A 15,508-nucleotide genomic window follows, 5' to 3' on the forward strand; every position below is an offset into this window, starting at 1 on the left:
TCACACAAAGTAAATATGCTGTGTTCCAAAGCAATGCTACTACCCAATGTTTCTTAAAATATTTCAAGTGACTTGGCCCTGTGTTTTTTCATCTTACCATCTGGAAGAGAATGCGGTCATTTGAAGTGTATGTCACATTACGTGTCAAGTGGCAATAAGTAATAGTGGAAATAATCAGCAATTCAGCTGTGTTACACCTTTTTTTTAAAAAGTTATTTTATTCTTTTGCATTGTAGAAAAATTTTACTATTGCACTTGTGAAACTTTACTTGACCAACAAGCCTTCAGTACATTAATGGGGTAAGCACATGTCTGGATGTGTTTAGAAAATTCTACTTTTATTTCATAGAACTCAATATTTCAAATTCAAAATGTATTTATTTATTCCCCCCTCCTTCTGTCATGTGAATGATTGAATGTTTATTGGTATAAATGTCTGTTTGTAAATGTGAATATTATATGCTGCTAGGAAAATGCTGTCATGAGGATAATGAAGTGTTCTATGTATGTATGTATGCATGTATATATGTAATTGTATGTACAGTATCTACAGTATTTTAAAATCACAAATGTTGCAAATGTACAAGAGCTTGTACATCTTGTAAAATTTACTTGACAAGCAAGTTTAAACATATCCTTTCCATGAGGCAAATATTTTATGTGATACTTTGTTGAGACACATAAAGGTTACCAGAGGATGCACAATAAGCATTTTTGCAAGATAGGGGACCGAGGTGCTTAAAACATGGCCTGAATGACAGCAGTTCTGCAAGGAAGGTTGGTCAGACAGGCTTTTTGACCTTACAATTTGGCCTCCAAAACTAGCTAACAGTTGTGACAAATAGACACTTGGCATTGGACAACAGCATACACAGACATTTTCCCAGCAATCTTTGCATATAAGAAAATAACAGTAGTACGAAATAAATTACCACAAATTATTTAATTGAACAATGTTTTCTTGAGAATGGTCTTATACAGTAGGTGAGGTTTGACACGATCACAGATCGTTGTACAAAGCGCATTACCCATGACTGAGATGACCGAGTTCAGTTTGCTTATTGAAGGATATAAAAGACAGACAGGCCAGCACCATAAAAGTATTTTCTGATATTTAAGGAGTGTGTCAAATGCAAAGACCCATACATAAACGTCTTTATTTTTCATGTAGCATAATGTGAGTTATGAAAGTATCATAATTTTAAACAGAAGTGTTTTTAAAGAGGTGTTGTAGATATGACAGACCTACTATTTGTTTGTGTGTTGATAGAGGATAGGGTTAATTTAGAAATGTGGCATTTGCTGGAAACATTGCCTACAGCAGCCAAGTACAAAAGTAGTGAAACCGAGAAACGCCACAGCGGTCAGCCGTCGTCACGGCTGTCATGGCATGAAACGCATATGGCGCCCCGTTTGTGATTTTTGCTTAACATACGCATTGAACATTCTGATATAATTTGAATGTGAATATTGCATAAGGAAATAAACACCTATTTAGTTAAATGACCATGAAAGGCTTTGTAATAAAAAGATGTTCTTTAATGCTGTCCTTTGCTCATGATTTTAAGGAAGGTAGCCCAGTAAGCACAAGCCCAAATATAGACGGAATCTAGATGCCTAAAGGGGTGGAAATCTAACTGTACAGATATTTTGACATAAATAGACTAGCTCAACTAAAGCATAATTCAGCTCAGGTTTTACTTCCATATAGCCTGGCTATATCCGAGCCGGAGAGGTACAGATGTTAATGTTTTTAGGGTTGAGAGTCTGTCATCAGTGTGGATATTTCTGTAGGTATTTCTGACATGTGCCAAACTGTCAATGCGGTATAGGGCATACCGCCTCGCCAAGGTATAACAATTTGCTTTACGCCAGACATAATGGGACTCTTATCATCCAAAACATTCCACTTTTGTCTCATCTGACCAAAATGCTTTGGTATCATCTAGGTGCTTTTTTGCAAATGTGAGATTCATTCAGAATGCTGCAGCTTGTCTGGTCTTCAACCTCCCCAGACACTCCCACTTCACTCCCCTGCTCACTACCCTCCACTGGCTGCCTGTTATAGCTCGCATCAAATTAAAACATTGGTCCTAGCATACCAGGCAGTCATGGGATCAGCCCCAGCATACCTCCACAAGATATTCAAACCCTACATGCCAGCCAGATCCCTCCGTTCTGCTACCTCAGGACGCCTGGCACCTCCCCCTCTTCGCACCTGCGCTTCCAGAACACGTCTCCTGTCTGTTCTGGCCCCACGATGGTGGAATGACCTCCCCGTGGAGGTCAGCTGAGACACTGACCCATTTCAAGCGATGACTGAAGACACGTCTTCAGGCTGCACCTCTCCCCATCCCTCCCTACCTCCCTGTAATCTCTTAGGGCTTAGGGTTGTAACTAGGTACCTGTTTCGTAGGTGACTTAGGTGCATTAACTGTCTTAACTACTGCTTGTATTTTTCCATAGACTGCGTTGTTGCTGTTCTCGTTTGTGTTAGTGCTAATCAGTTTAACCTTCAGGGTCCAAGTTGAACTATGCGGTTGTTCCCTGCACTTGGACTGGTACTTCTCTCTAGGGTTTTCGTCATACTTGTTCCTGGTTATGGTTATACACTTTGTTGTACGTCGCTCTGGATAACAGCGTCTGCCAAATGCCTGTAATGTAATATGTAATGAGATGAGCATTGATGTTTCTCTTGGTTAGCAGTGTTAAAAAAGTAATGAACACTGACCTTGGCTGAGGCATGCAGTTCTTTGGATGTTTTTCTGGGATCTTTTGTGGCTTCCAGGATGAGTTGTCGCTGTACTCATAGACAAAGTTTGGCTGGCCAGCCACTCCGGGGATGATTCACCACTGTTCAAAGTGTTCGCCATTTGGAGATAATGGCTCTCACTGTGGTTCAGTGGAGTCCCAGAGCCTTAGTAATGGCTTTGTAACCATTTCCAGACTGATATATTTGGTATAGTGTGATTATAGAAGCTTTGTGGTGACTACTTCACTCTGATGATAAGGTTCAATATAAGTAACCTGCAATCAAGTCAAGATGGTTCAGTCAGTTGAACCTAATGATGAATTAAATTTGGTTAATTGGTTGATTGAGTAACTAAGGGGGCAATTACAAGAAAACCCTGCTTTTTACCATTATAATAATTTGCTTTTTAAAGCTGTGTTTAACAATGACATGTATGTTATACAGCCACAACAGGCTTTTAGAATACTAAGGTAAACAAACAGTCAAATAAACTTTCAAACATAGACAATTTTCTTTTATAAATCAAAACATAGTTACTAAATCCTTACTTTGTACTGCATAGTATGAACTGCATGAACCCCACCACCACCACCCCAGCCTGAGGAACACTGAGGTCAATTATACACAAGAAAAATGCTTTTGTAATTCAAAAAATACCTCCTCATCTTCATTTTGAACTACTGTATGAACTCCTAATGAAATTAAAGAACCTCCGAATGTGAGGCTAACATGTTTTGTTGTTTTTTGTTTTTACTACTTTTTACACAAACATCCCTAAGTTGTGTTTTGTGAAGACAAGCTCCTGCACATTCTTGGAGCAGTCTAGGGTCTGATTCTCAAGTGGTGTGTCGCGACCCAAAAATGAGTCGCGGGGCCATTTTGAGTGGGTCGCGGATGTGTGGGTGAAAAAAGAAAAACAAGTTGAGGGAAAAAGTCTACAGAATTTCTGATGCTGCGCTTTTATTTTGAAGGACATACATTTCCCATGACTCAGCGCGCGTGCAGTAGCGTTTGCTGCTAGCGTTGTAATGTCAGTAACGCGCTCATTCGAGCATTTGTAAACATGGCGAAATGCAAATACGACACCGACTACATTAAATATGGGTTTTCTTACATTGAGGAAAAAAAAGGACCAAAACTTCAGTGTGTTGTGCGCAGCGAAGTGCTGGCACATGAAAGCATGATGCAATGCACAGCTAGTCCAGAGAATACGGTAGGGGAGCCGAGCAGCATTTAAAAGGAAACTTGGATTTCCAATATGGCAGCGTCCCTGGTGTTTTGGAGAAGTGGCATTCGGAAGCAGCTCCGATTTGTGAAAGTGAATCCAGCTCTTTGTAAGTAATTATTGAATGAGGTTCACTCGTCTGATTGTGATGTAGTTGCTTCTGTACAGGGTACTGACAATGCTGTTGTCAAGCCGGGCTGTGTCATTTGTGTGTGTGTATTTTAGTTTTGAAGGCTATGGTCAGCTGGTGCAGCGTGTAGCCGGTTTCAGAAGAGACGGTTGTGGTGTTACCTCGGTACGCATATCATTATGTTCTTCAAACCTTTGGTAACAGCCCTCTGTAATAATTTATTGTTAATGTACGAACTGATGATTGTTACTCTTTGTAGACTGCTGTAGGCGTCTTGGTGTCAAGCCCGGTGACACGAGGGGGCAAGAGGGGGCTTTGCCCCCTCAGTTGTATTTTCTCTCCCCCCAGTTTAAGTTTCATGCACCCTATCCACGATATTTCGAAACCCCCACGATTACTTGGGCGAATATGGGCAAAACGTCCGGTTACCAACAACCAGCTGTTAAAACCAGCTGTCAAAACAGAAAACAAAATGTGGGATCACGTTATCGGTGAATTAAAAAAGGTGACATCCCATCCCCCACCCCTCTGTTATATCAGATTGGGAGAATGACATGAAAAAGTGACGGTCATTGACATACGGATGTATTTTTCTATACTTTGTGGAAAGTATCTCCGTTGATGGCGAAGCTATGAACAGACACAAGGGGTCAGAGGTGTATCCTACACAGAAACAAAATTTGACCCGTTTATGTTAAGGCACTGGGTGACTTAATTTACTTAAAAGCTGAAGTAGAGCCCAGCCAAAGACTGAAGATCGGCAACCGCTGCGTTTCCCAGAGCCTCCGTAGCGCTACGTGCGTCGTAAGGTATACCTTAAGGTCTTCCTTTAGTTGCTTAGCTGTTTCCCAGCGCCTCCTTAAGCGTGGTCTGAGGCACTCATAGCTGTCCCTTAGCAATGCGCTCCGCTCATCCTGTCACAGTTTTAGCCTTATTAGGCCAACATTTTGCTTTTCAAATCGACAGTTGTACTATAGTGCGCATCTAGTAGCCTACATCCGCATGCACAAATTACATAGATAGTTTAATATTAACTTTATGAAAATTAATTATCCAACCGTTTCTGTGCATAGCACATCATGAGAATGTTGTCGTTTCACCTGTCTATTCCGATCATGATGGTAATAAAGTATAGGGCCTATCCATAATACTAATCCAATTTGTGCGGGGAAAAAAGCTTATATTATTTTTACGTAGTGGATCTTACTGAGGATATGGCTTTTCTGACTGCACACCCTGTAGAAATTAGTTTGTTTGTGTGTGAGTCAATGATCACACTGACTTGGAACAAACCGCCGGTTTATTAAGAATAGAAAACCGTGTGAGCAAAGCCAACCTTGAGTGAGTGCACTTGCATGAGAAATGGACGGAACTAAAGCAGGTTGATTGGCCTAGCCATAAACACACACATAGGTACGGTGGCTCATAATGATCAAACGGGACAAATGATCTACATCCCTTTCCTTTAGCTCACACCTCCTATATAAAACAAAATAGCAGTGGGTAAATATCAACATTACAGAACATTTCTTTCTTACCATGTTGTTTTACGATTTTCAGTAAACAACCCAATAATGATATTCTTGGTGTGAACTCTCTCAGCCAACGGGGGGGTTGAGTGACGGAAGTCCAGAAGAACCAGATCAGTGAGTCTGAGGTAGAGGTTAACAAAAAGTACTTTAATTGTCGTAATGAGTGGGGGTAGGGGGAGCCAAAAAACAACTAAAGCGTCTTCCCGGCTGGGGTATCGGTGCTCCACTCCAGGTACTCAAACGTCCTTCTGGAGAGAAACGAGAAACACACAGGTTAGGGGGGAGAATAGGGCCTGGTCAGTAAGATCCGGGTCCGGCTCCTTGCTCCGGGCGCCGGCTGGTGATCCTCCAGTCCCCAAGGGGGTGTACCTCCAAAGTGAGGTAGCACTCCAATCCTTCCCCAGCTCAAGCTCTGAGCTGTTCCTGTTGTTGCCCCCTGTCACACGGTCCACTGGAATCACTGTTATTCTTTACACTTTACACTTTCCAGTTTGTCACAACTATTCCTCCACTTTAAGAGAGTTGGCCCACGGCTGCTTACAGTCTCAGGTGCAGGTGTAGCTCGGTAGGAAGCCCCAGCAACTCTGCCATTCCTGTGTTTGTGCTGGTCTAAAAAGCCTGCGTGCTCGTCAGTGCAAGCAGCTTCAGGTGGGCGGCGACAGCCAATCCATCAAGCAGCTTCAGGTGTGCTGCAGAGTGGAAAATTCCACCTACCTCCCCTCTGCTGCAGCCCTGTCCATGGTTCTGGCCGGTGTCACCTCAGTTGGTCTGCCTGGTGCTGTCCAGGGTCCTGAATGTTTCCAGACTGTGGTTTGGCAGGTAACGCCCACTCACAACTTTTCCTAGCGGCCGCCGGTGTCGATGGGCTCGGCCGTCCTGGTGGTCTCGTGGGGAGCACCGATAAGGGATCGGGACGCCACATTGGTTAAACTTAAGACTATCCAACAGCAAACCAAGGCGGATGAACATATCACTTCAACAGGTAGGCCTATTCATAAGGCATATCCGTATAGAATTACTCATGATCAATTTCCACAGACGTGCTTTTGCCTTTCATCTACGATCATTTTTGCACTGCAGAGAAAAGTCAGCGGGAATCAGTGGATATGCTGCTACAGTTGCCTATATATTGTGTGACAAAAACAAATTAACATTAGACCTTAGTTTCAATGAGAACAAAATAATTCACCCATATGTAGCGATATCCTTTTTCGTGGGCTTCCAAGAACTCCCAGACTATGGCTTATATGTCCCGATTGATGCTCTTTATTTTATCTTTTGTAACCTACAGTTTATGTATTTATTGAAACTATCACAAGGTCTAGTCTTGACTCAAAGTGATTCGCAGATAATCTTTAGTAGGTATAGCTTCCTCTTCTGCAATATTAGATTGATGTAAAATGATTATGACAACACTTGTTATATTAAAACGTCATTCATAAGACTTTACAAGTGAGACAATCGATTCGCGTGGCATCGATTGATACACTTTTTAAGCACCACCGTGAAGGCCAGCTCCAATTTACGACGTACCTTTGAAACTGTCCCTTAGCTGTAAAAGTCAGACTAGTGGGTCTATATTTAACGTTAACCTGTAGCCTACAGTTTTAATTTAATAAAGTTTTTTGGTAAGGGGTGGCTTTATGGTTTTAAACACGCGCTATGATGGAATTATTAAATAGAAGTGGGTGACTGACAAGCGTTTTTATGTTTTTATGCATGGTAGGTTTGATCTAAATAGGCTACATTTACAGAATATAGCTGAAATCCTCTACGGAAAGCAACCTCACAGCGATCTTCCTGTTATGCATTTTAAATGAACATTTCCTAGATTAATAAACTTGGTTTTGTACTAAAAGGAACATGGTCTGTGTGCCTCTTAATTCAAGATAAGTCTGCCTTTTTATTTCATTGGGTTTTTAGCCCTAGTTGCACTTTTGTTGCACTTTTTTTTTGTTTAGTTCATGTTTTTAACAGTGCATGAAGGCATTGTGTATTACTGCACTATTTTTTTGTGAAATCATTTTGAGTGGTTCAAAAATTTCAGAAATTTGGGTCGCGACTTAATGACTAAGGAAAAATGTGGGTCCTGAGGCGACGCCAGTTGAGAAACACTGGTCTAGAGCGATGAGGACACTCAACATCCCCCATTATACTAAAAAAGTTCCTTGGAGGAAACAGGGCAGATATTTTATAGCCCCATAAGCCAGTGCTGGGTGCGTCATTAGCCAGAAACCTTTTTACTACATATTACTGTCACGCTGGACAGTGGCGTTAGATGTATCCTGCATTACAGCACCAATTTCTGGACTAGAAATGACCTAATTCCATAAATATTATTAAACCACATATGCAAAACTATTTTCTGGAAATGAAGGACACAACTGAATCAATTTCAACATTTGTATTTCTAAATTACAGATTTGTTATATAGGCTAAGGAAAAATGCATTGAGGTATATTACAGAAACACTGAGAAAAGCGCAAAAATGTGCATGACAAAACTCAAAATGGAAAAGGTAATTAAAGAAACACAGTTAAACAAATTTTGTCAGTCATTCAGCACATTTCTCCCTCCCCTCTACTTGCAGCGTGCTTTTACATAGCCTATGCACTATCACTCTCCTCTTAAAAGCTGCAAGCACACAAATCAGTTACATTTCACACAGTTATCATGTAGCCACTCCATTCAGTTTATTCAAGTGCCAGGGAAAACCTAAATATATGTTTGTGGGATTATCTCTGAAGAATTCGAAGCCATCATTTTCATTACTACAGCATCCACAATTATTCATCCCCAACCTGAAGGCTTTATCAACTTCATCACACAATTGCAGTGAATTAATTTTGTGTGATTATATGTACAAAATTAGTTTTGATAGCGGTTTTGATTAGGAAATTATTATCAAAGCTCTGGTCATTCAGTTGCTGTACAGTATGCTGGAGTGGACAGCAACCACGCATCTGGATAAAAGCACCTTTTTCTACTCTCTGGCAGGGGTGGGGGGTTTGTGAAGAAAATTGCACAAGCTGCCTGTATTTCCATACTGAGTAGATTTATAAAAAATAAAAAAAAATTTGTTATTTTTAGCTCAACATTTATGATAGTCAAGGAAGGAGGACATAGCATTTACAGTGTTGAAGGAATTATTTTTTTAAAGCACCCAGTGCCTGATGGCCTTGCTGTGGACTATCTCACTCGCTTTCTCTCTGCCGGTGTGTCTGTGTGTCTAATTAAGAAACTTGATGCTGAGTGAATCACATCAAAGAGGACGGAAAAAAGATCTGGATCCATATAATTGCCCAAATTTGGGAGAAGATATTTGTAGAGAATGCATTATTTGAGAGTTGCCGAATATGTTCGTATTCGGCACCATGGGTAATATGGGTTTTTGATAACTTTTTTCATAAAAATTCTTTTAAAAAGTTTTTGTGTTTCTTCAGTTTTCCTTTGTCTAATACTACATTTTATTTAAAGACCTGAAACCATTTAGTGTGACAAATATGCAATAATAGAGCAAATCATGAATACTTGATTATATTAATTACAAATGCTTTTTCTTGGCACTGTACATGTACAGTCAATTTTGTACGAACGAGTCATCTTAGAACTTTGTTAGTGTTCAAATCAAGATCAAAGGTTTAATAGTGTAACTATTTGATAGCTTAGGAGTTAAATTCTGTTTGATTTAACCCCTCTTTTTGGTGCTCAATTGTTGGACACAAATAGTTCTGTGCTCCCCTGTTTTCACATAGCCACACTTACGATACAATGATACACAAAATAAAGTACATAAGATTGGGTTTAAGCCTCAGCTAAGCTTTGCATTTCACAGATGTGGTATACCTTGAGGAAAGGTTTTAGATTTGAGAGAAGTTGGCCCATCATTTTCCACTCTAACCATGGAACAGCTTGCCCCCTGAGGGAGAGGGCAGGTCAAAGGCCAGGTGAGACAACATCTGCCTATCACAGACACCACTACTATGGCTCTTGGCTGTCAACGTTGGCAAAAAATGATGTTGGAATGGATGTTCCTTAAAAAAACACATAAGTTGGAATACATTCAAATATAGACAGGTGACAAATTAAAGGTAAAACCAACATAAAGTATCTTAGTGAGGTACTGGGCCATCACGAGCCACCAGAACAGCTTCAATGCACCTTGGCATATATTCTACAAGTCTCTGGAACTCTACCATTATTCCAAAAGATACTCCCTCATTTGCTGTTTTGATGATTGTGGTGGAGAGCACTGTCTCCCATAGGTGTTCGATTTGGTTGAGATCTGGTGATTACAAAGGCCATAGCACATGATTCGCATCAGTGACCCTTCATGCCCAGTGGATGGGGGCATTGTCATCCTGGAAGAGACCACTCCCATCAGGATAGAAATGTTTCATCATAGGATAAAGGTAACTTTGTATTGATTTGCAATGACCCTTCCCTCTGAGGAGACAAGAGGATCAAAACCATGCCAGGAAAATACTCAATGCTTGACCCCACCACCTCACTGTAGGGGTCAAGCATTCAAGCCCGTACTATCCTCTTGGAGTACGCCACACATGCACTCACCCACTTGTTGAGAATACAGTGAAGGATAACTAATCTGACCATATCACTTTTTTCTACATTTCTGTAGACCGGTGCCTATGATTTTTCCACCACTGAACTCTCAAAAGTGCATTCATCTTTGTAATGAGGGGTTTATGCACTGCAACCCAACAACATCTCCCTTTACGTAATTGTTGAAAGACTGTTCTTGCTGACAGTCTGATCATTGATATTCTCATTCATAGAGTTGCTCTTCTGTTTTTCCTTACATATTGCCGTAATGCACAAGCATCATGGTCATCAAATGTGCTTCTGACAACTATTTTCTGACCCTATTTACTGATGTATCTCCCATAGATCTAAATGCACTTCAGTCACTATTCCTATTGAAACACTAGGCAGTTGAGCAGCGACTGAAGCTTCTGCCATCCATGCCCCAATAATGAATCCTTCAAAGTCCATTCAAAGTCATTTTTCGTCTTGCCACCTGCCATCAAGGTCAACTGGACCTGCTCAACATTTTTATACATGCCAAAGAGCATGATAGGATGCTAATTGCTTAATTGTATCATGCAGTAAACCTGTGTGGAAGCATCAGCATTCCTTATATTTCTCCACTCATTTATTCAGCTTGTTCCTATAACTTGTCACCCGTCTGTATATTACAATTTTAAACGTTGAATGGCATGTCAGAATTTGTGTTAATTGTGAATTATATCCCTAAGACAGCAAATCAATACAATGAGACTTTTTTATTTGATCATAAACTTGAACACAGTTAAGTTGGGGAAAAAATGTTAATATGAACATTTGAGATGGCTTTTAATATCTACGTACAGTACACTTTTATAATCAGATTTTGACGTAAGTGGTAGGAGAGAATGCATGCACAGCAAAAAGATTAAAATGTGTGGCAATTTTATGTCAGCACGAAATAAGTACCTAAAAATACACTATCTGACCAAAAGTATCTGGACACCCCTTGGTCTGGGGCTGTTTTTCATGGTTTGGGCAAGGCCCATTAGTTCCAGTGAAGGCAAATCTTAATGCTACAGCATACAATCACATTCTATACAATTCTGCGCTTCCCCAATCAGTGCCCAACCTCAGCAGTGTTCTTCTCGCTGCAAATCCCTGTGGCAATGCTCCAACATCTACTATAAAGCCTTCCCAGAAGAATGGAGGCAGTTATAGCAACAAAGTGTGGATCAACTGAATATTAATGCCCATAATTTTGTACGTGATATAGGATTTCAGGTGTCCACATACTTTTGGCCATGTATATACATACCTGAAATGGATACAATAAAATTGTTACACATTTTAATATTTTTGCTGTGTATGCGTAGGCAATTTGTGTTCAGTACCATTATGTCAACCGATTTATAATGCTTTTGTTTAAATAGCATTAAGCTGGACAATTTCCAAAAATGTGACTAAAATTAATTTTTGATCCTCGTTGATAATTTACAATTAAGTGCTATTAAAAGTGAGAAGTATATTTTCTTGGACCTTTTGGAGAGGGTCCTAAGATCAGCATTGTTTTAAAGTTATCCTCCAAAATGATACAATTCTGAAAATGCTAGTGTGGAAAAAGAAATGGGTAAAATTAACTTAATTGGTTAAGAATGTAATGGCAATACCAAGCCTGCAGGTTATTTTCCAAAAACACCAAATGGTCCACTTGCGATGAGGCCAGTTCCAATATCCTTTTTATTGACTTAATTCACTATATTGCCAGCGGTGGAAAAGACATGTTCTAATTTCACCAGGGATGAAGAGAAAGTGTTGTGTCCATCCAGCAGCATTGTAATGCCCTGACCCCGCAACTTTCATTTTCAGCAGAGGAGACGCTAAAATGCAAGATTTACTTTTGGCTTAACACAGCTATGGTTAAAACAAAGATGGCTGCAATAAAGACATGCTGCATTTTTTTTACATTTAACTTTTTTTTTTCATGCTGAAATGTCTTTTTTTCAAATATCATTTGAATATCAATCCATTGTTTTATAGCCCTAGACCCTAATGGTCAAAAGCACAATGCCCCTATTCCCATGCATCATTTCCCTGACAAGCCCTTAGATACCAGAAACTTTATATATTTATAATATGTATTACATATTTGATAATATCTAAAAAGAAGTAATAGAAGTGTAAGCACTCCCAAATGTCCTAACCTGTAACTTTTACTGAATTGCCCAGGCTTTCAAATTTTAGAATTTATCCTGCGAAAGCATTAGCATTTAGTCTGATAGTTAGTTTTCAAAGGCCATGGCAAGATAACAGCTAACTGTACCATCTGTCAGTGACCATACACCCCTGAAGGTGGCCGTTATGAAGAGGAGTGAACTGGCACCAAAAAGCCAAGTCTGCAAGTCTCTATTTCAGAGATAATCAGAGAATAGCAGTCATTCAAAGTAGTAACACAAGGCTGAGGCGAATTCCAACGTAAAAGAGCTTTATTGGCTGATCATCTCACAGCTGCACATTTCACAATACATTCTTGCATAACACACTTTTCATTATTCACACTTTTGTTTTTATAATAAAATCTTCCAAATGGTGTTCCGCTATGGCCTTTAAGTGTTTTTGACAAGAAGCCGACTGAAGCTTGTGCTTGCATGCACTTCATTGGGATTGTAAAATGGTGGTTTATCATGGCAGCAATTTGGTTCCTTATTTGATCCATTTTATTCCCATCAGTGCCCTAGTAAGTGCCCTGGCATTTTTGGTAAGAGAAGTGCAATTTTGAGCTGTACCATCCCTGAACATGTTGGATAAACTCAACAATAGACTGCTGTACATTACATGAATGGGATTTACCATGAAATTCTTTAATAATGGTCCTCCTTGCAGTCATAAATATAGCTGTACACTTACCAAACACTTACATAGTCTAAGGCTTTTTATTTATTTTGGGGGGGTGGGGTGGTGATTGCAGTACTTACCAAAGACGGCAATTGGTTGTTTGTATCCAGTTAATTGTGATAATATTGTCTAAGCTAAATCAAATTTATGCATAATTGCAAGCCTAATTTGGAAGCAGGTGTTTCAGGCATACTGAGTTAATTGGAAGTTAATGAAAATGAAAGAGACTGTGCCTGACCTAGATTCCTTATCAGTTAATATTTGCATTTTTAGTCTGGTTACATATCCTCTTCCTTAGGCAAATGGTTATTTACATGAATTTCTTCGCCTTGGTCTTGTCACAGAGACCAATCCTTATCTTTATTAAAACAGAAATGTTTTTGCTATTTCCAGAATTTCCATTATGATCCTGCTAGCTTCTTATTGTTGTTATATATATGCTATATATATATATATATAGAAGGGGGACAAATTAAAGAAAAAACCTGAATAAATGGAGAAACATAACGAATGCAGATGCTTCCATACAGGTATACTGCATAATACACCTGACTCCTTTGTCTATCAATCAAGTTCTTTATTGTCATAGACACAACGATTACAGTGAAGCAGTCGTTGGCAATGAAATTCTTAGGTCTCCGGACCCCTCGTACAATGCACAATAAAAATTAAAATAAAAACAGCAAAAAGTACAAATAGCGCAAGGCAAGGCAAATTTATTTGTATAGCACATTTCAACATTTCAACAATTCAGAGTGCTTTACATAAAACATTAAAAGCATTAAGACGAAGTGCAAAAGAAACACATCACAAAATGACATTATTAAAGAGTTGAAATTAAAACCCTACTCAATAAAAATAAGATAAAAATACAGATGAAAAAAGAATACATAGAATGCATAAAGTTATAAACTAGATTTCATAGAATGTATAAAATCAAGTAATAAAAGTTACAGTGCAGTGCAAGAAATGAATCAAAAGCCACAAATTTGGTTTAGTGAAAGGCTGCGGCAAACAGAAGCCTTAATTTAAAAGAACTGAGAGTTGCAGCAGACCTGAAATTTTCCGGGAGTTTGTTCCAGATGTTCTGATGTGGCTGTTGAAATTTAGGTCCGAGTCCATGACTACACCAAGATTTCTGGTTTGGTTTGTGGTTTTCGTCATTCTTCTTTGGCTCCAAAAATAATTACTTCAGTTTTGTCTTTGTTTAATTGGAGAAAATTCTGGCACATCCAATCATTTATTTGTTCAATGAGTTCAGGAGTTCAGCAAAGTCATCAAAGAAGGTCGCACAGTATTTAGGTGGACTGTAAATATTTAGGAACATAGCTCAAGAGGAGGAATTCAACTGAAGAGCCACATATTCAAAAGAAGCAAAATTTCCATAAGATATCTGCTTGCCTTGGAGGGAATCATTGAACAAAATGACAACTCTACCTTCTTTCTTATGCACTCTAGCTTCACTCATAAAACTGAAGTCGGGAGGGGTTGACTCGATAAGAACAGCTGCACTGTTATCTTGGTTTAACCAAGTTTCAGTTAAAAACATAAAATCAAGATTGTGCTTGATAATAAAATCATTGATTAAAAATGTTTTCCTGCCAAAGACCTAACATTTAATAAAGCTAGATTTAGTGTGTTAAAAGCATTATCTGCCCAATTTTTTGGGACAGGCTGTGGCTGATGAGGGATGGATGCTAAATTTGATAAATTTGCAGAATCGGTTGGGTGCTTCCTGTTTCTTAGCAGATTCACCATTCTTTTTCTATTACTTATCAAGACAGGAATTGAGGAAGCTACCATCACACAGGGTCCCAGCAGCGGAAGGGAGTGGCTTAAGCTAGAACGGGAAGTGGAATGCCATGTGGAGTTGTGTGTAAACAGTCATGCATGGGAGCTAATGAGGATGCCATGGAAAATGTTGGCGGAGAGCATACGTGAACCCGTTCGTTTCGTGTGCAGACCATCCCGTTTAAAAAAGGCAGAGCGCTCCCAGAAAAGATTAAAATTGTCGATAAAACCGAACTTTTGTGCCTCACATTGCGCCTGGAGCCAAGAGATGAGGCTAAGGAGTCTGTTAAAAAGTCCAATCTTAGACTTAGTGTGGGGATGGGACCGGATATAAACATATCTTTCCCACTGGTCTTTAAAAATTAAAAAGATCCATAAAATCATGTTTAAGTCGCTCAGATTGTTGGTGGGAGATATCTTTAGTGCCAATGTGTATGGCGACTATTTTAACCGTGGGATTCTGTGTTAGCAAGCCGGGGAGTTCAAACATCAAATCGGCGACTTTAGCGCCTGAATAACAGAGAGTCGTTGCCGACTTCGACTTAATGTCTCTGATAATAGAGTCACCGATGATGAGCGTTGGAGGAGGCGAGGATTGCGACCTAGTTTCCCGCGGTGGAGATAGACCCCTGGAGCTAGCCGTAGGCCTAGCCTTGTGA

Source organism: Anguilla anguilla, chromosome 3, assembly GCF_013347855.1.
Source record: "Anguilla anguilla isolate fAngAng1 chromosome 3, fAngAng1.pri, whole genome shotgun sequence".
NCBI classification, from domain to species: Eukaryota; Metazoa; Chordata; class Actinopteri; order Anguilliformes; family Anguillidae; genus Anguilla; species Anguilla anguilla.